The sequence below is a fragment of the Mustela lutreola genome, chromosome 11, assembly GCF_030435805.1.
Source record: "Mustela lutreola isolate mMusLut2 chromosome 11, mMusLut2.pri, whole genome shotgun sequence".
NCBI lineage: Eukaryota > Metazoa > Chordata > Mammalia > Carnivora > Mustelidae > Mustela > Mustela lutreola.
In genome coordinates this window covers 69,746,071-69,770,340 of record NC_081300.1, presented here as the reverse complement: position 1 = coordinate 69,770,340, position 24,270 = coordinate 69,746,071, and the positions used below count along the sequence as shown (strand labels likewise).

Genomic DNA, 24,270 nt, shown 5'->3' with positions numbered 1-24,270 from the left:
GTGGGTCTATTTATATACTATTCTGTTCCAATAGTGTATTTGACTCTCTCTTTTCCAAACCTGTAGCTTTACAGTAAATCTTGAAATATGCTGTCTTAAGTTCTCCAATTTTGTTTGAAAATCAGTAACTTTTTTACTTTATCTAAGATTTATTGGATATTCTAGATCCTTTATATGTCCAGATATATTTTGGCTCAATCGTTTTTCAGAATAAAGAGGTCTTAGCCAAAAAGTTTGAGAGCTGTTAAAGCATGGGCTCAAAACTATAAAACATTTAGAAGAAAATGAGAAAAAGATCTGAACCTGTATTAGGCAAAGTCTTCTTAGTAGACAAAAAGACCATTCACAACTTGATAAATTATCTCTAAAAATTAGAGAGCATTCATCAAAAGATACTTTCAGGAAAATAATAATAGCACAACACATTAAAGATGAGGACTTGTATCTAGAACATCATAAAGAATGCCCCTAATTCTATAAAAAGAAGACAAATTACTCAATTAAAAATTTTTTAAAAAGATTTTATTTATTTGACAGAGAGAGATCACAAGCAGGCAGAGAGAGAAGAGGAAACAGGCTCCCTGCTGAGCAGAGAGCCAGATGCGGGGGTGATCCAGGACCCTGGGAACATGACCTGAGCCGAAGGCAGAGGCTTTAACCCACTGAGCCAACCAGGTGCCCCTCAATTTAAAAATTTAAACTATACCAGAGAAGATATGAAAATGGCAAGCATAAGGTGCTCAGCACTGTCAGTCATTAGGGAAATAAGAACTAAAAGCCCAATGAGTTACCACAACACACATAGTAAATGGCTAAAATTTTAAAAGACTGACAATACTAAATGATGGTGAGGATGGGTAACAACTGGAAATCTCATACCTTAGTGGAAATGCAAAATGCAAAGCCATCTGGAAAACAATTAGGCAATTTCCTATAAACATATTTATTCCATGTGACATAGCAATCCTGCTTTTAAGTATTTACTAAAAAGAAACAAAAACATATATCCACACAAACACCTGAATGCAAATGTTAATAGCAGCTTAATTCATATAATAGACCCAAACTAGAAACAATCCAAATGTCCAACAACTGGTGAATGGGAAAACAAATTGTGGTACCTCCACACAATGGAATATTACTACATAATAAAAAGGAACAAATTACTGATACATGCAACAGTACAGATCAATCACAAAAGCACTGTGTAGGTAAAGAAAAGGCATACACAAGAGAATACATACCATATAATTCCATTTATATGACATTTTGGAAAAGGCAAAATTACAGAAAACAGATCAGTGGTTACCAGGAACATGGGATGGGGAAGGTGAAGAGACTTTCCTGAAAAGGAACATGAGGAAACGTTTTAGGGTGAAGAAAATGTTTAGTATCTTGATGTGGTAAACATTTGTCAAAACTCACAGAACTGCATGCTTATAGAGAATCAATTTTATTGTATATATGTCATACTTCAACAAATTTAATTTTTAAAATAATTTCAACATTAAGACAAATCACAAAAAAGTATTCCCTGTAAGTATAACCTGATACAGAATGTAAACGATAAGATATAGAATGATATGTTGGGTGAGGTAAATTGGAAGCAATAAGAAAGAAAAGAATATCTCCTATGTGAATGATTTCTACCACAGATTTAGAAGGCTGGAAGAGCTATGATAAGGTTTAAGCCCAAGGCATGATCTTACTTATCTGTAAGTTTTTGTACTTCCTTGCCTTTAACAAATGATAGGTATCCCTTAAATATGTGTTGAATGAACTTGCTACATACTGAGAGATACATGGCCTTATTGTAGCAGTGAGTATGATAGATTGGCTAGCTGAATTAAATCTTCCCCAAGATCACTCTCAGTTTTAATAATGCATGAGAAGGACATGCTGAACTCAGAAAAAGCTGTTACATTCATGGTTATGATTTATTAGAGTGAAAGGATACAGATTAGAATCAACAAAGGGAAAAGGCACATAGGGCCAAGTTCAGGAGAAATGAGGGGCAAGCTTCCAGCTATACTTTGCCAGTCTCATAAACAGCTCTTAATTCTCCCAACAATGAAGTGTGACAACACATGCAAAGTGTTACCAATCAGGATAGTTCACCTAAGCCCTAGTGTCCAGAATTTTTATTGGGAGTCAGTCACACAGGCATTCTTTACTTAACCTTACCTAACAGTCTCCAGCCCCACATAGATCAAACAGATATACCTTGACCTAGGGTCTCACTGGTGTACAGAAGCAAGCGTTCACCATAAGTGACACTGTTACCATGATCTAGCTGGTCAGACTGATACAATGTGACCAAGGCTTCAGGTACACAAAAACACTCTTATTAGGTAGGATATTTCAAAACCTCAGCGATTATATTCCAGGAGATGATCAAGGGCCAGTCCTTTCTTTGGAATGTGCAGGACTAAAGTAACACATGCCTGCTGTGTTAACACTCAGCATATGGACTATATCAAGATTTTAAAATGATAATCATGAGTATACATACAACTCTACCAAAGTTTGTATTTTTTATATGTATTTTTTTCCTAGAGGGAAGTTTCAGTTTTCATCAGATTACCAAAGATCACACAACTCAAAAAACTTTAAAGATCTGGAGTGATGTCAGCAAGATGGTGGAATAGGAAGCCCCAAATCTTATTCCCCCACAGAGACAATGAGTTAAAATAATCTATGGTCCAGAAAGCCCTTCTGAGAACTCCAGAGACTAGTTAAAAAGTGACAGTACCCCAGGCAAGCACAAAGCCAAGAACAGCTGCAGTGAAGTAGGTAAGAAAAAGCCAATACATTTCACTGACAGCCCCTACTCCAAGCCAGCACAACCTCGTGCAATAAGGACAAAACACCCCATTTGTAGTTTCTTCTCTGGAAGGGAAAGGGATGAGTGGCACATATGATCAACATTCTGGCTTTTGAGGGTTTGTTTGTGGGACCCATTTCTGTCCTGCCTTAGAATGCTGACAGGGATCTGGCATACTCTGGATGCCTGGGAACTACTGAAGACAAAGAAGAATTCAGTGGCTTGTTGCAGCAATAGAGAACCTGCAGTACCACAGAGACACCAGAGAAAGCTAGGAATTCCTTGAAAAGGAAACGAAAAAGAAAACAGCAAACCTCTGTAATTGTGAAATTACATGCACAAGCTCAAAGAAGATGCATCCCCAGAAAGGTTTGTAAGCCTCTAGAGTCTCTACCTGGGCTGATTGGTGAAGTTCTTTTCCTGTGTAAAACCAGTCCATAAAGACTAGAAGAGGTGGCTATTTTTCTCAAATGCTCAAATCCTAGCAAAAAAATTTACATGACATAAAAAGAAACAGGGAAGTTTGGCTTAAACAGAGGAAAAAAATAAGTCTCCAGAAGCCAACCCTAATGAAATGGAGATCTATTAGTTACCTGACAAAGAATTTGAAATAAGTCTTAAAGAACTCAATGAGTTACAAGAGGACACAGATAACTAAATTAAATCAGAAAGGTAATAAACAAAATGAGAACATTAACAAAGAAATACAAACTATAAAATTCTGGAGCAAAAGAATAACTGAAATAAAAAATTCACTAGCGGAGTTTAACAGTAGACATGATCATGTAGAAGAAAAAACCAGTGAATCTGAAGATAGATCACTTGAAACTGAGTCAAAGGGACTTTTTTTTTTTTAATTGAAAGGGGAAAAGAATTAAAAAACAAAACAAAAAAACCCTACGGGACTTATAGAACACCAACAAGCAGGGTAATATATGCATTATGGGAGTCCCAGAAGGAGGAAAGGGGGAGTGGGGCAGAGTTTATTTCAAGAAGCAATGGCTGGAAATTTCCCAAATCTGAAGGAGGAAATATACATCCATATTTATGAGCTCAAAGGACTCCAACAAAGATGAACACAAAGAGGTCCACAAAACAACATAATCAAACTATCCAAAGTCAAAGGCAAGGAAAATATCTTGAATGCAGCAAGATAAAAATCATGAACAAAAAAAGCTCCTATAGGAGTATCAACAGATTTCTTAACAGAAGTCTTGCAGGCCAGAAGGGTGTGGAAAGATATATTCAAAGCACTGAAAGAAAACAATTGTCAACTAAGAAACTAAGAATACTATATCTGACAAAACTCTGCTTCAAAAAAATAGGAATAAGAAAAACCTTCCCAGATAAATAAAATAAAAGGAAATTCATCACCACTAGATCTGCCTTATAAGAAATTCTTAAAGGAGGGGCTCCTGGAAGGGTCTGACTCTTGTTTTTGGCTCAGGTCATGATCTCAAGGTTGTGAGACCAAGCTCTGCTTTGGGCTCCACGCTTAGTGCAGAGTCTTCTTGGGAGTCTCTCTCCTTCTTCTGCTACTCCCTCCTTGTGATCTCTCAAATAGTTTTTGTTTTGTTTTGTTTTTAAAGGAAATACTAAAGGGAGGGATGCCTGGGTGGCTCAACCAGTTAAGCATCTGCCTTCGGCTCAGGTCATGTTCCCAGTGGGATCAAGTCCTGCATTGGGCTTCTTGCTCAACAGGGAGCCTGCTTCTCCCTCTGCCTCTTGCTCACCCTGCTTGTCCTCTCTCACTCTTTCTCTGACAAATACATAAAATTAAAAACAAAAAAACAAAACAAAAAGAAAGAAAATACTAAAGGGATTCCCTCGACTTAAAACAAAAGGATGTGAGACAGCAAAATAAAAACACAAAAATATAAAACTCTCTGGAAAGGTAAATATATAGATGAATACAGAATCCTGTAATACTGTAATGGGGATGTGTAACTCACTTTTAATTCTGGTACATAATATAAAAGATGAAAACATAAAATATCACCATAACTACAAAACTATATTAATTGGGCATAAAACAGAAAAAAAGTAATTGATATCAAGACACAGAATGTGGAGGGAGATGTAAAGAAAGAGTGCTTTTATAAATGTAGTTAAGTTATTATTAGTTTTAGGTAGACTGTTGTAAGTATAAGATGATTTATGTAATCCCCAGGATTACGACAAAGAAAATACCTACAGAAGATACACAAAAGATGAGAAAGGAATCAAAGCATATCACTACAAAAATAATTAATGAAATACAGTGGAAGGAAGCAAGAGAAGAAAAGAGAAACAATTGGAAGGCATCTAGAAAGACAATTAACTAGGGGCCCCTGAGTAGTTCAGTTGGTTAAGTGTCTGACTCTTGATTTTGGCTCAGGGCATGGTCTCAGAGTCGTGAGACTGAGCCCTGTGTTGGGCTCTGCACTCAGCATGGAGTCTACTTTAAATTATCTCCCTCACCTTCTATCCCTCCCCTAGCTTGCGTATGCACATGTGTGCCGTCTCTCAATAAATAAATAAGATCTTCAAGTGCCTGGATGGCTAAGTCAGTTAAGCATCTGCCTTTGGCTCAGGTCACTATCCCAGGGTCCTGGGACAGAACCCCGCCTTGGGCTCCCTGCTCAGCAGGAAGCCTGTTTCTCCCTCTCCCACTCCCCCTGCTTATATTCCCTCTCTTATGTCTCTTTCTGTCAAATAAATAAATAAAAATCTTTAAAATAAGTAAATATATTTTTTAAAAGCCTGTAGTAAGAGATACAAAAGGATACTGTATCATTCTTAATGGATCTACCCCAAAAGATCTAACAATTGTAAATATCTATGCCCCCAACATGGAGCAGACAACTATGTAAGTCAACTGTTAACCAAAATAAACAAACACATTGATAATAATACCTTAATAGTAGGAGGCCTCAACACTCCACTCTCAGCAGCAGACAGATTATCTAAGCAATCATCTAAACAGAAGATCAACAAAGAAACAAGAGCTTTGAATGACACACCTAACCAGATGGACTTCGTATATATACAAAACATTCCATCCTAAAACAACAGAATACTCATTCTTCTCAAATGCACATGGAACTTTCTCCAGAATAGACCACATAATGGGTCACAAATCAGGTCTCAACCAATACCAAAAGACTGAGATTATTCCCTGCATATTCTAAGAACACAATGCTTTCAAACTGGAATTCAATCACAAGAAAGAACTGGGAAGGAATTCAAACACTTGGAAGCTAAAGACCATCTTGCTGAAGAATGTTTGGGTCAACCAAGAAATTAAAGAGGAACTTAAACAATTCATGGAAACCAATGAGAATGAAAATACATCAGTCCAAAACCTATGGGATACTGAAAAAGTGTCCTAAGGGGGAAATACAGAGCCATCCAAGCCTCACTCAAAAAAAAAAAAAAAAAAAAAAGAAAGAAAGAAAGAAAGAAAGAAAGAGAAAAATCCCAAATACACAAGCTAAGTTTATACCGTAAAGAACTGGAAAGAACAATAAATTAAGCTGAAGCCAAATAAGAGAAGGGAAATAATTAAGATTAGAGAATATGAATTAGAAACCAGAAATACAGGGGGCACCTGGGTGGTTCAGTGGGTTAAGCCGCTGCCTTTGGCTCAGGTCATGATCTCAGGGTCCTGGGATCAAGCCCCACATCGGGCTCTCTGCTCAGCAGGGAGCCTGCTTCCTCCTCTCTCTCTGCCTGCCTCTCTGCCTGCTTGTCATCTCTCTCTGTCAAATAAATAAATAAAATCTTAAAAAAAAAAAAAAAAAAAAAAAGAAACCAGAAATACAGTAGAGCAGATCAACAAAACTAGAAGCTGGTTCTTTGAAAAAATTAATAAGACTGATAAACCACTGGCCAGACTTACCAAAGAAAAAAGAAAGGACCCAAATTAATAAAATTATAAATGAAAGAGGAGAGATCATGACTAAACCAACAAATAGAAACAATTATTAAAAATTATTATCAACAACCATATGCCAATAAATTAAGCAACCTGGAAGAAATGGAAACCTATAAACTACCAAGACTGAAACAGGAAGAAACTGACAACCTTCATAACAATAACCAGTAACGAGACTGAAGCAGTGATCAAAAACCTCCCAAAAAACAAAAGTCCAGGGCCTGATAGATTCCCTGGGAAATTCTACCAAACATTCAAAGAAGAAATAATACCTATTCTCCTGGAGCTGTTTCAAAAAACAGAAACAGAAGGAAAACTTCCAAACTTGTTCTATGAAGACAGCATTACCTTGATCCCCAAACCAGGAAAAGACCCCAACAAAAAGGATAATTACAGACCACTATTCCTGATGAATATGGATGCCAAAATTCTCAATAAGATCCTAGCCAATAGGATCCAACAGTACATTAAAATGATTATCCATCACAATCAGGTGGGATTTATTCCGGGGATGCAAGCGTGGTTCACTATTTGCAAATCAATCAGTGTGATAGAACACATTAATCAGAGAAGAGATGAGAACTATATGATCCTCTCAATGGATGTAGAAAAAGCATTTGACAAAATATACCATCTTTTCCTGATTAAAACTCTTCAGAGTGTAGGGATAGAGGGAACATTCCTCAAATTCATAAAAACCATCTATGAAAAGGTCACAGTGAATACCATTCTCAATGGGGAAAAGCTGAGAGCTTTCCCCTTAAGATCAGGAACACAACAAGGATGCCCACTCTTGCCACTATTGTTCAACATAGTACTAGAAGTCCTAGCATCAGCAATCAGACAACAACGGAAAAATAAAAGGTATTCAAATTGACAAAGAAGTCAAAGTCTCTCTCTTTGCAGATGACATAATACTTTATATGGAAAACCCAAAATACTCCATGCCCAAATTACTAGAACTCATACAATTCAGTAATGTGCCAGGATACAAAATCAATGCACAGAAATAAGTTGCTTTCCCATATACTAACAATGTAACTGTAGAAAGAGAAATTAGGGAATCGAATCCCCATTAGATACCTTGGAATAAACCTAACCAAAGAGGTAAAGGATCTATACTCTTTTTTTTTAATATTTTTATTTATTCATTTGGCAAACAGAGATCGGAAGTAGGCAGAGAGGCAGGCAGAGAGAGAGGAGGAAGCAGGCTCCCTGCTGAGCAGAGAGCCTGATGTGGGGCTCGATCCCAGGACCCTGGATCATGACCTGAGCTGAAGGCAGAGGCTTTAACCCACTGAGCCACCCAGGCACCCCAAGGATCTATACTCTTGAAACTACAGACACTTATGAAAGAAACTGATGAAGACACAAAAAGATGGAAAAACATTCCATGCTCATGGATTGGAAGAATAAACATTGTTAAAAGGTCTATGCTGCCCAGAGCAATATATACTTTCAATGTCATCCCGATAAAAATACCAATGGCATTTTTCAAAGAGCTGAAACAACCATAAAATTTGTATGGAACCAGAAAAGAACCAAAATCACCAAGGAAATGTTGAGAAAGAATAACAAAGCTGGGACATCAGGTTGCCTGATTTCAAGCTATATTACAAACCTGTGATCACCAAGACAGCCTGGTACTGGCACAAAAACAGACACACTGATCAATGGAACAGAACAGAGAGCCCAGATATGGACACTCAACTCTATTGTCAACGAATCTTTGACAAAGCAGGACAAAATATCCAATGGAAAAAAGACAGTCTCTTCAATAAATGGTGCTGGGAAAATCGGACAGCTATATATAGAAGAATTAAACTTGACCATTCTCTTACACCATACACAAAGATAAACTCTAAATAGATGAAAAACCTCAGTGTGAGACAGGAATTCATCTCCTCCTAGAGGAGAACATAGGCAGTAACTTCTCTGACATCAGTCATAGCAACTTAAGCAAAAATGAGCTTTTGGGACTTCATCAAGAGAAAAAGCTTCTGCACAGCGAAGGAAACAATCAACAAAACCAAGAAGCAAACCACAGAATGGGAGAAGATATTTGCAAATGACATTACAGATAAGGGGTTGGTATCCAAGATCTGTAAAGAACTTCTCAAACTCAACACCCAAAAAACAAATAATCACTTGGAAAAATGGGCAGAAGATATGAACAGACACTTCTCCAATCAAGACATACAAATGGCTATCAGACACATGAAAAAATGTTCATCATCACTAGCCATCAGGGAAATTCAAATTAAAACCACACTGAGATATCACCTTAGACCACTTAGAATGGCCAAAATTAGCAAGACAGGAAACAACATGTGTTGGAGGGGATGTGGAGAAAGGGGAACCCTCTTACACTGTTGGTGGAAATGCAAGTTGGTGCAGCCACTTTGGAAAACAGTGTGGAGATTCCTCAAGAAATTCAAAATAGAGCTTCCCTATGACCCTGCAATTGCACTACTGGGTATTTACCCCAAAGATACAGATGTAGTGAAAAGAAGGGCCATCTGTACCCCAATGTTTATAGCAGCAATGGCCATGGTCACCAAACTGTGGAAAGAACCAAGATGCCCTTGAACGGACGAATGGATAAGGAAGATGTGGTCCATATACACTATGGAGTATTATGCCTTCATCAGAAAGGATGAATACCCAACTTTTGTAGCAACATGGACAGGACTGGAAGAGATTATGCTGAGTGAAATAAGTCAAGCAGAGAGAGTCAATTATTATATGGTTTCACTTATTTGTGGAGCATAACAAATAGCATGGAGGACAAGGGGAATTAGAGAGGAGAAGGGAGTTGGGGGAAACTGGAAGGGGAGGTGAACCATGAGAGACTATGGACTCTGAAAAACAATCTGAGGGGTTTGAAGCGGCGGGGGAGGTTGGGGGAACCAGGTGGGAGAGGGCACGGATTGCATGGAGCACTGGGTGTGGTGCAAAAACAAGGAATACTGTTATGCTGAAAATAAAAAATAAAAAAATAAAAATGGGCATTAGACATGAACAGATAGATCTCCAAAGAAAATTTACAAATGGCTAACAGACACATGAAAAATGTTCATCATTAGCCATCAGGGAAATGCATATCAAACCATGCTGAGATACCACCTTATGCCAATTAGAATGGCCAAAATTAACAAGGCAGGAAACAACAAATGTTGGAGAGGATGTGGAGAAAGAGGAACCCTCTTACACTGTTGGTGGAAATGCCAGCTGGTACAGCCACTTTGGAAAACAGTATGGAGGTTTTCTGAAAAAGTTAAAAAATAGAGCTACCTTATCACCCAGCAACTGCACTACTGGGTGTTTACCCCAAAGATACAGATGTAGTGAAAAGAAGGGGCACATGTACCCCAATGCTCATAGCAGCAATGTCCACAACAGCTGAACTGTGGAAGGAGATGAGATGCCCTTCAACAGACAAATGGATAAAGAAGACATGATCCATATATATAATGGAGTATTACTCAGCCATCAGAAAGGATGAATACCCACCATTTGCATCAACATGGATGGAACTGGAGGGGATTATGCTAAGTGAAATAAGTCAAGCAGAGAAAAGACAACTGTCATATGGTTTCACTTATATGTGGAACATAAGGAATAGCATGGAGGACATTAGGAAAAGGAAGGGAGAAATGAAAGGGGGCAAATCAGAGGGGGAGATGAACCATGAGAGACTATGGACTCCGGGAAACAATCTGAGGGTTTCAGAGGGGAGAGGGGTGGGGGATGGTGAGCCTGGTGATGGGTATTAAGGAGGGCACATATTGCATGGAGTGCTGCGTGTTATATGCAAACAATGAATCAAGGAACACTACATCAAAAAATAATGATGACTAACATAACATAATAAAAATTAAAAAGAAATAAAAAATAAAGGGGCACCTGGGTGGCTCAGTGGGTTAAAGCCTCTGCCTTCAGCTCAGGTCATGATCCCAGGGTCCTGGAATCCAGTCCCATGTGGGGCTCTCTGATCAGCTGGGAGCCTGCTTCCTTTCCTCTCTCTTTGCCTGCCTCTCTGCCTACTTGTGATCTCTGCCTGTCAAATAAATAAATAAAATCTTTTAAAAAATTCTTAAAAAAAAAAAGAAATAAAAAATAAAAAGGAAACAAATGCTTGTTACTGATTAATAAGTAAGAAAACATATTTTTAAAAAATACAATTATTATTATTATTAGCCCATCTGTCTGGCATGTGATAGAAAAGTTTGTAAAAAATATATCAGAAATACACCTAGTGTACAATTAGCCTTTTTTTCCTCCTTTGAAGAGAGAGAGAGGGGGCAGAGGAGGAGGGGGAGAGGGAGAGACAGAATCCCAAGCAGGATGGAGCCCAATGCCGGGCTTGATCTCACAACCCTGAGATCACAACCTGAGCTGAAATCAAAAGTCATATGCTTAACCAACTGAGCCAGCCAGGCAACCACTCCCCGGTCCCCGCCCACAACAAGGATTAACTTTAAGCAGACATCTTCAAAGAGGATTTAAGTTGGTTTCTTCAGTAAACACCAGTGTCACTAAGAACTCCAAAGACAAAGTAACAGTGTTACTCAGAATGTTTCTTAAGACTAGGCTCTTAACAGTAACTTTACATTTCTTTTCTTTCTTTCTTTTTTTTTTTTTAAGATTTACTATTTATTTGAGAGAGACAAAGAGAGACAGAGCATGAGTGGAAAGGCCAGGAAAAGGAAGAATCTCAAGCAGACTCCACACTCAGTGCAGAGCCCAGCATGGGGCTTGATCTCACAACCCTGAGATAGGGACCTGAGCTGAAACCAAGAGTCAGATGCCAAACCAACTGCAGCACCCAGGTGCCCCTAATTTTACACTTCTTAACTGAAAAATCTTTTAAATTTCTTACCCTTACTGTTGTAAAACTTTACTTTCGCTCAGACTCCCAGATCACACTTAACCCTCTTACTCTGAACAGATGAACTCTGAAAAAGAGAAAGAAAATACTTCACGCTCTCTCTCATCTGCCTTCTTCTATCATCTGCACTCTCTCCATCCCTACCACCTTCAATAATGTCTCAGAGGATAAAGCACTCCCCGATTCCCATGTCACATATTCTGGACTAATTCTCTCTCTCTTCCTCTGGACTTTATGCCATAAGTCACTCTCCATACTTTCCTTTCAGCAGTCACTCTTTTGCCACAAGATTATTCCAAGTTTGCAAACATGTACATGTCTTCTCCAACCAAAAGCCTTGAATCTTTCTGGAAAAATTTTACTTGGTTAGGGAAAAGATAATGATCAAGCCAATTTAAAAATAAAACTGGTAGTGGGGTAGTTTAAATCTGAAAGATGGTGAGCTAGAAATGAGTTGTTCAGTTTAGGTGTTTCTACAGTAATCAGGGTAAGAAATAAATGGGGCCTGAGCTAGAGTAACGCCATGAGAACAAAAAGAGGGAATTAAAAAAAAAAAAACTATGCAATTAAAACTGACAGACCTTGCCAAATGATTGAATGTGGGACAGAGAGACAGAAAAATAGAATAGTTTTAGAACAGAGATTTCTTATAGCCACCCATAATAAAGAATACAGATTTTACAGAATTAATTTGGGAAAGTCACCAAATAAATAACAATACAAACTCTGGTGGGAGAGTGGCCTGGTTTTCAGAGCTGCCACATTATAATACTTTAAAATGTCCACTTTTCACCAAAAATTGCAAGACATGCAATGAAACAAGAATTATAACCCATATATACACACACATAAAAAAATAAAAAGCAGTCAAGAAAAACTATTCCCGAGGAAGCCCAGACATTATACTACACAAAGATTTTAAATCAGTTCATAAAAATGTTTAAAGAACTGAAGAAAACCATGGACTAAAGAACTAAAAGGGAAGTATGAGAATGATGTCTTACCAAATGTTGATGAAGGGATAGAAATTTTATACACACACATCCACACACAATCTCTTTCTGTCAGTCTGTCTCTCTCTCTCTCACACACACACACATACACACACACACCCCAAATAGAATTCTGGAGTTAAAAAGCAAATAGCTGACATGAAAAATTCACTAGAGGGCTCAACAGCATTTGAGCTGAGAGAAGAATCAATGATCACTTGAGGTTATCTGGTCTCCCACCAAAAAAATCAATCAATAAACAGAATCGCAGAGTACTTTGGCACATTTTAAGTATACTCATATATGCATAATGAGAGTCTCAGAAGGTCGAAAAAAAGAGGGAAAAAAGTATTCAAAGAAATAATACCAGAAAACTTCTCAAAGTTAAAGAAAAACATGCATCTATACATCCCAGAAGATTAACAAACTACAAAAGGATAATATCAAAGAGATCTACACTTAGACACCTCATAATCAAACTACTGGTAGTCAAAGACAAAGAGAGAATCTTGAAAGCAACAAAGAGTAACAAATGATTGGAATGGCATATTCGAGGTAATGAAAGAAAGACTTTCAAACTAGAATTCATATCCAAGAAAACTAATCTTCAAAAACAAAGGAGATAAACAGCTGGAGAGAGAACCAGTCACTATCAAACCTGCTGTACAATAAATATTAAAAGGAATCCTTCAGGCTGAAATGAGAGGATACCAGATAGTAACTTAGATTCACATAAAGAAATAAATAACACTTTGACAAAGGTAACACACATAACTAAAAAACAATATAAATGTGTTTTCTGTTTGTAAATTCTTTCTCCTATCTGATTTAAAAGACAACTGTGGTAATTACAAAGCTGTGCTGCAGGTTTATAATGTTTATGTATAAGGTGTATGTGTGATAACAACAGCATAAAGGTAGGGGGAAGAAAAGGAGCTACATAAAAGTCAAGTTTTTGGGGGCACCTGGGTGGCTCAGTGGGTTAAGCCGCTGCCTTCGGCTCAGGTCATGATCTCGTGTCCCGGGATCGAGTCCCACATTGGGCTCTCTGCTCGGCAGGGAGCCTGCTTCCTCCTCTCTCTCTCTCTGCCTGCCTCTCTGCCTACTTGTGATCTCTCTGTCAAATAAATAAATAAATCTTTTATAAAAAAAAAAAAAAGTCAAGTTTTTGTAAACTATTTTTTTTAAAGATTTTATTTATTTATTTGATAGAGAGAGAACACAAGTAGGCAGAGAAGCAGGAAGAGAAAGAGGGGGAAGCAGGCTCCCTGCTGAACAGAGAGCCCGATGCAGGGCTCGATCCCAGGACCCTGAGATCATGACCTGAGCCGAAGGCAGATGTTCAACCCACTAAGACATCCAGGCACCCCTTTTGTAAACTATTTAAATGAAGTTGCATTAATCTGAACTAGATTGCTATAAAGATATTAACTGTAATCCCCAGGAGACTACTAAGAAAAAAACAAAAAACAAAACACAAATGACAGGAGAATGAAAATGGTACACTAGAAAATATCTACCAAGAAGACAGTATGGAGAGGAATAGAAAAATAAAAAGATAAGACATGTAGATGGGGCACCTGGGTGGCTCAGTCAGTTAAATGTCTGCCCTCGGCTCAAGTCATGAACTCAGGATCCTGGGATCAAGCCCGGAGTTAAGCTCTCTGCTCGGTGGGGAGCCTGCTTCTCCCTTTCCCTCTGCCTGCCACTCTGCCTAATTGTGTTCCCTCTCTGTCAAATAAATAAATAGAATCTTTAAGAAAAAGATTCTATTTATTTATTTGACAAAGAGAGAGGCAGCGAGAGAGGGAACACAAGCAGGGCAAGTGGAAGAGGGAGAAGCAGGCTTTCAGCAGAGCAGGGAGCCTGACAAGGTCATGAGCTGAGCCAAAGGCAGATGCCTAACGACTGAGCTACCCAGGTGCCCCAATAAATAAAATCTTAAAAAAAGATATAACATAAGAAAACAGTAAAATGGTAAACATAAATTCTACCTATCAGTAATTATATTACTTATAAATGTAAATTGACTAAACATTCCAATCAAAAGGCAGAGGTTGCTCTTTTGAATGGATAAAAATAACATGACCTAACTATATTCTATCTATAAAAGACATACTTCAGAATCAATGACACACATAGATTGAAGGTAAAAGGATGGGGAAAAAATGAACCATACAAACAATATTCAAAGGAGAGCTGGAGTGACTGTACTATATCAGACAAAGTGGACTCTGACACAAAAAAACTGTCACTAGAGATAAAGAATGACAATTAATAATAAATAAGTCAATTCATCAAGAATATATATAATTATAGACATATACCTACCTAACAACAAAGACTCAAAATACATGAAGCAAAGAAGTATAGAAATAAAGGGAGAAATAAGACAACAATAAGTAAGTACCTTACTTTCAATAATAAATAGAACTAGACAGAAGATCAACAAGGAAACAAGACCTAAACAACACTGGAAACTAACTACACCTGAGAGACATCTGAAGAACACTCCACTCAAAACACCAGAACATACATTCTCAAGTACACATGGAACACTCTAAAAAACAGACAGTATGTTAGGTCTTAACACAATTGTCAATAAACTTAAAAGGACTGAAATCAAACAAAGTATGTCCTCTGACTATAATAGAATAAGAAATAAATAACCAAAAGGAAATGTGAGAAATTCACAAATATGTGGCAATCACACAACACACTCCGAAATAACAAACAGGTCAAAGAAGTCATTAGGTAAATTAGAAAATACTTTGAGGTCAATGAAAACAAGAACACAAGGTGCAAAAATTTATGGGATGCAGCTACATACTCAGAGGAGTATTTCTTTACAGCTCTAAGTGCTACATTTTTTTTAAAGATTTTTTTATTTATTAATTTGACAGACAGAGATCACAAGCAGGCAGAGAGGCAAGCAGAGAGAGGAGGAAGGAGGCTCCCTGCTGAGCATAGAGGCCAATGCGGGGCTGGATCCCACGATCCTGGGATCATGACCCAGCTGAAGGCAGAGGCTTTAACGCAGAGGCTTTAACCCACTGAGCCACCTAGTGCCCCTCCAAGTGCTACATTAAAAAGAAAAACCTCAAATTAATTACATATATAACTTTACACTTTAAGAAAATAGAAAAAGAAGTGCAAACTAAATCTAAAGCAAGCAGAAGGAAGAAATAATACATTTTAGAGGAACAATAAATGAAATAACAGAAAACAATAGAAAAAAAAATCAATGAAATAAAAAGGTGGTTCTTTTAAGAGATCAACAAAATTGACAGATTATTAGTTAGAAAGACCAAGGGAAAAGAGAGAGAAAATTCAAATTACTAAAATCAAAATGAAAAGAGGGACATTATTAGTAACCTGACGGAAACAGATTTATAAAATAATTTTATGAACAAATGTATGCCAACAAATAGGATAACCTAAAAGAAATACATAAATTCCTATAAAGATCCAAACTACTAAAACTTACCCAAGAAGAAAAAGAACATCTAAAGTAGGCCTATAACAAGCAAAAAATTGAATCGGAAAACTTCCCAAAAGAAAAGCCCAGAACCAGGTGACTTCACTGGAAGTGTATTGAATGTATAAAGAGGAGTTCACAAACTCTTGCAAAGTATAAATGAGGAAAGAACATTTCCTAGCATGTTTAAAAGTCACAAAAAAATTAGAGATTGATACTCCTTATGAATGCAAGATGAAAAAGTCCTTAAAATGTACTAGCAATCTCAATCCAGCAACATATAAGATTATGCACCATGACCAAATGGAATCTATCCCAGGATTGCAAGGTTATTTCAATACATGGAAATAAATCAATTTAATACGTCATATTAAAAGCCTTAAGAACAGGGGCACCTGGGTGGCTCAGAGCGTTAAAGCCTCTGCCTTCGGCTCAGGTCGTGATCCCACAGTCCTGGGGTGGAGCCCCACATTGGGCTCTCTGCTCAGCAGGGAGCCTGCTTCCTCCTCTCTTTCTGCCTGCCTCTCCGCCTGTCTCTCTGCCTACTTGTGATCTGTCAAATAAATTAAAAAAAAAAAAACTTAAAAAAAATTTCATTAAAAAAAATAGCCTAAAGAACAAAAGCCACATGATGATCTCAATATATGTACAAAAAGCATTAGACAAAACCCAACAACTTTTCATGATGAAAACACTCAACTTAGAGGGAAATTTCATCAACCTGATTAAGGGCATCTATGATAAACCCCACTGAACATTATACTTGATGGTGAAAGACTGGATGCTTTCCTCTAAGGTCAAGACAAGGCAAAAATGTTCACAGCTCTAATGTGACAGCTCTATTCAACACAGTACCAAAGGTAGGGTGCCTAGGTGGCTTAGTCGGTTAAGTGTCTGACATTAGCTCAAGTCATGATCTCAGGGACCTGGGATAGAGTCCAGCATGGGGCTCCCCCCTCAGTGGGGAGTCTGCTTCTCCTTTTGCCCTTCCCCCTGTTTATGCTCTATCTCAAATAAGTAAATAAAAATCTTTTAAAAAATAAAATCTTAAAAAAGAAAAAAACTAACCAAAAACAACAATAAAAACCAGTTTTAGAAGTTATAGCCAGGCATTAGCCAAGAAAACAAAAGGTACCCAGATTAAAAATAAGTAAAATTATCTCTGTTTGCAGATTACATAACCTTTATGTAGGAAATCCACGCAAAAATCTGTAAGAATTAATAAGCTATTTCATCATGGTTGCAGGATACAAGATCAATACATAAAAGCTAATTAAATTATTTCTATACAGTAGCAGTGAATGATATGCAAATGGAATTTAGAAAACAATTCCACTTATATTAGCATTATTATAGACTGAACTGTGCCCCAAATCATATATTAAAGTGCTATCCCCAACCTGACTATATTTGGAGATGGGGTCTTTATGAAGGTTTTTGGAGATGGGGCCTTTAAGAAAGTAATTAAAGTTAAATGAGGTCAAGGGTTAGGATCTAATATAATAGGACTAGTGTACTTACAGGAAGAAGAGACACCAAAGATTGATCTCTGTCTCTACAGATGCACAGAGGAAAAGCCACATGAAGACACAGGGAGAAGGTGGCCATCTGCAAGTAAAAAAGAGAGGTCTCCAAGAAACCAAACCTGCTGACACCTTGACCTTGGTCTTCCAGTCTTCAGAACTGTGACAAAATACTTTTCTGTTGTTTAAGCCACCCAGTCTGTGCTTCTTCTGTTATGGCAGTCCAAGAAGGCAAACAGAAGCATCAAAAAGAATAAAAAATTCAGGAATAAATTTTTAAAAGTAAATTTAAAAAAGTTCAAGACCTGTACACCAAAAACATCACTAAAAGAAACTAAAGAACAAAATAAATGGAAAGATACTCCGTCCATGGATTAAAATGGAAATACTCCCTAGTCTAGATCCAATATAATCCCCATCAAAATCCCAGTTGCCTTTTTTGCAGGAACTGACAACTGATTCTAAAATTATTGCAAGGGACCCAGAATAGCCAAACAATCTTGAAAAGAATGAAGTTGAAAGTGTGAGACTTCCAACATCCCTGATCTCAAAACTCATCACAAGGCTACAATAATAAGGACAGTGTGGTAGTGGCAAAGAGTGGACATATATATCAATGAAAAAATAATAAATGGAATAATGGAATAATAAATGGAAAAATAATAAATGGAATAAACCCTCACAATTATGGTCAATTCATTTCTGACAAAGAAGACAAGACAATTCAATGGGGGAAAGAACAGTCTCTTCAACAAATTACGCTTGGATAAGTGGATATTCACATACAAAAAGAAGAGAAGTTGGAGCTCTACCTCACATTATATATGAAAATTAACTCAAAATAGCCTGCAGATCTAAAATGTAAGTATAAAATTCTCAGTAAAAGGCACTGGCACAAATCTTTATAACCTTGGATTGGCAAAAGTTTCTCATATATGACAGCAAAAGCACGGGCAACAACAACAAAAAAAAACAAATCAATATCATCTGTGTATTAAAGGACATCATCAAGAAACTGAAGATAACCCACTGAATAAAGAAAATACTTTGGAATTATATACCTGATGAAGGATTTGTATCCAGAATATATAAAGAACATTTACAACTCTACAAGAAAAACACAAATAACCCGATTTTAAAGTGGGCATAGGATAGAATACACATTTCTCCAAAGAAGAAATACAAATGGCCAGGAAGCACATGAAAAGATGCTCACCACCATTTGGTCACCAAGGAAATGCAAATAAAAGCTACAATGGCATATCGTTTCATACCCACCATGACAACTATTAAAAAAAAAAAAAAAAAGCTGGGGGGATGGAAATGACGAGACAAGAATGTGAAGAAATCAGAACCCTCATACACTGCTGATGGGAATGTAAAATGGTGCAGCTGCTTTGGAAACAGTCTGGCAGTTCCTCTAAAAGTTAGATATTAAGAGTTACCATATGGTCCAGCAATACCACTCCTACATGTATACCCAAGAGACATGAAAACATATATCCACTCAAAAACTTGCACACAAATGTTCATAGCAGGATTATTCTTATTTATTTAGAATTAAAGTACAGTTGACATATAACATATTAGTTTCAGATGTATGATACAGTGATTCAACATTTATGTACATAATAAAATGCTCACCATAGTAAGTATAATTACCATCTATCACCATACAAAGTTATTATAGTATTTCGGACTATACTCTCTATGCTTCAGTTTACATCCTCATGACATATTTATTATTGGAAGTTTCTACCTCTTAATCCCCTTTACTTATTTCACTTCACACATTCCTCAACCCCACTCCCCTCTAGCAACCACCAATTTATTCTCTGTATTTATGAGTCTGTTTCCATTTTGCTTTATTTGTTCATTTATTTATTTATTTATATTCCACATATAAGTGAAATCGCACAGTATTTGTCTTTCTTGGATTTATTTCATTTGGCACAGTATTTTCTAGATCTATCCATGTTGTTGCAAATGGCAAGATTTTATTCTTTCAATAGACAAGAGGGGAAGATGGCAGCAGAGCAGGAGGACTCTGGGCTCACCTTGTCCCACAAATACAATTAGAAAACTATGAAATCATCTGAAATAGCCCAGACATTGATCTGAAGACTGGCAGAACAAACTCCACAACTAAAGGCAGAGGTCACATGGAAGAGAAAATAGGAAGTATAGACACGTGGTTTGGGAGAGAAATGGATTGGGGCCCCTGCAGTGGGAAGGAAGCTGTGGTCAATGAGAAGGGTGAGAGACAGACTAGCATACAGGGGAGTGCACAGGGATAACATATCCTCATAGCTATTGGCTTGGAAAGTGGAAGGGCCCAAATTTCATAAGTTCTTCCAACCACCGGGGCTTAAGCCTGGAGTTTTAAAGGTCAGTGTGCTTGGGTTTGGGAGAGCTCAGAGGACACTGGCGCTGCTCTCGGAGAAAAGGCAAGGCAAACAGCCCACAGACATATGGCATGGAAACAATGATCTGAAGGGCACCTGGAGCACAGAGTGGGGAGGTTAGTTGCTCACCTTGGAGCATTTCCCAGGGTGGCAGCATTCACAGAGAGACCCCTCCAGGAACAAAGGAACTGCCTGGGGCATTTCCCTTCCCCTTCCCTTGGCATAACCACAGGGACACCTATGTGAACCAGCACAGCACAAACACACTTGCTACCTAACTTGCTTACAAGCTCTGCAACCTCCATGCTCCAGAAGAACCACTCCTCCTAGTCACATCTAGGTTCCAGTGCAGCAGGTCCCCTCCCCAAGACGACTAGCCCAAATCCCTGCCAAATCCACATCTCCTGACCCTGGAGTCTTGTGATGCCCCAGTTCCAGTGGCAGTGGCAACAAGTCTCATTTCACAAGCAGACCGGAGCACACCTATTTAAAGCGTAGCACTCTCAAACCAGGGACCAAACATTGCCTCCAACAGGCAAACAGAGCCTCTGTAGGTAACTAACCTGAAGGATAAAGTGGCCAGGACATACTATCAGAGTGCATGCAGCACATATTGGAGACACTCCCAGAAGGGTGACATACTGGGGAACAGGAAACACTACACTGCAAGACCTCTTTCTTCACAAAGCCATTACTCTCAAGAACAGGAGACATAGCTGACTTTCCTAACACAGAGAAACAGGCATAAAGATTTAGACAAAATGAAAAAACAGATGAATTTGTCCCAAATGAAACAGAACAAAGCCACAACTAGAGATCTAAGTGAAACAGATATAAGTCACATGTCTGATGGAAAATTTAAAGCAATGGTCACAAGTTTACTCACTGGACTTGAGAAAAGAATGGAGGCTATCAGTGAAAAGAATGGAGGCTATCAGTGAGATCATTAACACAGAGATAAGAAATAATACAGCAGAAACAAAAAGCTTGATAAATAAAATGAGAAACACACTTGATGGAATGGAAGCCTAGAAGAAGCAGAGAAAGACACAGTAATGGAAAGTAACCAAGCGGAACAAAAGACGGAAAAAAGAATTATGCAAAATAAGAACAGACTTAGGGAACTCAGTGACTCCCCAAAACATCGTAACATTCAAATTATAGGAGTAAGGAGAGAAAGAAAAGGGGCTAGAAAATTTATTTGAAGAAATAATAACTGAAAACTTCCCTAGATTGGGGAAGGGAAAAAAATATCCAGATTCAGGAGGCACATAGAACCCCCTACAAAATCAACAAAAGTAGATCCAAACCAAGACATAGTGTAATTAAAATGGCAAAATATAGTGATAAAGAAAAAATGTTATAAGCAGCAAGACAAAAGAAGACAGTTATATACAAAGGAAACCCCATAAGGCTATCAGTGGATTTTTCAGCAGAAACTATCTAAGCCAGAAAGGCATGGCATAATAAATTCAAAGTGCTGAAAGGGAAAAACATGCAGTCAAGAATACTCTATCCACCAAGGCTATCATTCAGAATAGGAGTTAAAGAGCTTCCCAGACAAACAGAAATTAAAGGAGTTCATGACCATTAAACCAGCTCTGTAAGAAATATTAAAGGGGATGCTATCAGTGGAAAGACCAAAAATAAAGTATGAAGGTAGGAAAAAGAAAGCAATAAAAAGAAATATTTTTTTTCCTTTTTCTTAAAGATTTTATTTATTTATTTATTTATTCATTCATTAAAGATTTTATTTGAGAGAGACACAGCATGAGAATGGGGAGGGTCAGAGGGAGAAGCAGACTCTCCACCGAACAGGGAACCCACTGAGGAACTCGATCTTGGGCCTCCAGGATCATAACCCGAGTCAAAGGCAGTCACTTAACCAACTCAGCCACCCAGGCACCCCAAAGATTTTATTTGAGAAAGAGAGAGAGCAAGTACGAGTGCACAAGCAGGAGGAAGGGCAGAGGGAGAGAGTCAAACAGACACCTTGCAGAGCAGGGAGCCCGAACTGGGGCTCCATCCCTGGACCCCAGGATTATGACCTGAGCCAAAGACAGACACTTAACAGACTGCGTCACCCAGGTGCCCCTAAAAAGAAATATTCCTGTAAAAACAATCACTCGAGGAACTCACAAAATAAAAGGTTGTAGAATAGGACACTATTTATCTAAAATGTGAGGAGGACAGGAGTGAAGAATAGATTCAAACTTAACTATCAATTTAATATAGACTGCTAAATACAGAAGATATATACAAAAACTAATGGTAACCACAAATCAAAAACCACTAAAAATATGCAAAGAATAAAGAGAAAGAAATCCAAATATATGACTAAAGAAAACCAGGAAATGATGAAAGGAAAAATACATGAGAGAATCAGAGAAAATCTTTAGAAACAGCCACAAAACAAGAAATAAAATAGCAATAATATCTATCTATCAATAACTACTTTTAATATTGGGAGCCTAAGTCCTGTTATTATAGGAGGATTCTTCAGTCACTATGTCAACTGGCATAGTTGTTTTCCTTTCTTCATATGATGAAGATCAGGGATCTAAACTTATCCGAAAAACCAGAGGCACCGCATGTTCCCGCTGGAATGGCGGGGTTTGCAGCAATTGTTGCAAATGGATTATATAAACTGAAGAGCAGGGGAAATACTAAAATGTCTGTTCACCTGATCCACATGTCTGTGGCAGCCCAAGGCTTTGTTGTGGGAGCAATGACTCTCAGTATGGGCTATTGCACTCATAAGGAATTCTGGGCAAAGCCTAACCTTAGAATAAGAGAAGCTCTCTTGGTTTTGTTGGTGGTGCTGCTTTAATTAGGCATCTCATATTGAGTTTATATGTTTATGTTGAAAATAAATCATTTGAATGGGTCACACAATTAACACCGTAATTTAAGTATCGGCCTCCTTTCTTGCAAGCTTGTTCTGCCAAATTACTAGTGACCAGGTAATTAGCTAGGTCATTCAGGAGAGTTAAATTAGCACATGTCAGTTTAAAATGTAGTTGCTAGTGGTAAAATATGCTCCTTCTTAAACTCTTCTGATAAAATCATTTATAAAGTGGACAATTTGCCAATCCTGAAGTACTTCGAGTTGCTGCAGAATATCACTGCTGCAGATATCACATGCTTTTGATGTTATGTAGGAATCCCGTTTAACTGTGTTCTGCCTGTTCTGCAGACTGATTGAGTACTTCAGTTTTTAGGGCCGGTTGGCCCTTAACCCTTTCAGAACAGAGGATGGAATATAACATTATAAGCTTCCCCACAACCAAAAATGCATATATTTAAACCAAACCTAAAAAGCCGATAACAGCTGCTTAGAAGTAGTATTTATTTCAGAATCATACTTGTAAATATGAGAATAACTTAACTGTGGATCCCAGTTTAGCTTTTTTTGTAATTGCAGAGTTATATTTATGCTGCTATTGTAGTTGAATAATTTTTAAATGTTATCTTGAAAAAAATATATATTTTAAGTACAAATGCAAAGGTTAAATGAAAAGTAATTTTTTAAATGCAAAAAAAAAATTACTTTCAATGTAAATGGACAAAATGCTCCAATCAAAAGACACACAGTAACAATAGATTAAAAAAAAAAAAAGAAGAAAAGAAAAATAAGACCCATCTATATGCTGCCTACAAGAGACTCACTGTAGACCTTAAGACACCTGCAGATTGAAAGTGAGAGGAATGGAGAAACTTCTGTCATACAAATGGATGTCAAAAGAAAGCTGGAGTAGCAATACTTATACTGGACAGAACAGACTTTAGAATGAAGCCAAAAAGACAAAGAAGGGCACTGTATCATAAGGGATCAACCCAACAAGAAGAACAAGACATGCACCCAACATGGGAGCATCCAAATACATAACACTGTTAATAACACACAGAAAGGATAATAATACAATAACAGTAGAGAACTTTCACACTCCACACACAACAACAGACAGATCAACTAAACAGAAAATCAGGGGTGACTTCGGCTCAGATCGTGATCCTAGGGTCCTGCAATCGAGTCCCACATCAGTCTTCCCCTGCTCTCTGGAGAGCCTGCTTCTCCCTCTCCCTCTGCTGCTCCCCTTGCTTATGCTCTCTCTCTGTCAAATGAATAAATAAAATCTTAAAAAAAAAAATCAACAAGAAAACAATGGCTTTGAATGACACAGTGGGCCAGATAGATTTAACAGATATATTCAGAACATTCCATCCTAACAGCAGAATAC

General features: G+C 37.7%; 1 pseudogene; it reads left to right on the top strand.

Moving 5' to 3' along the window:
* The first annotated feature begins 22,537 nt into the window (after positions 1–22,537).
* Positions 22,538–22,859, top strand: LOC131810993 (HIG1 domain family member 1A, mitochondrial-like; annotated as a pseudogene).
* The last annotated feature ends 1,411 nt before the right edge of the window (positions 22,860–24,270 follow it).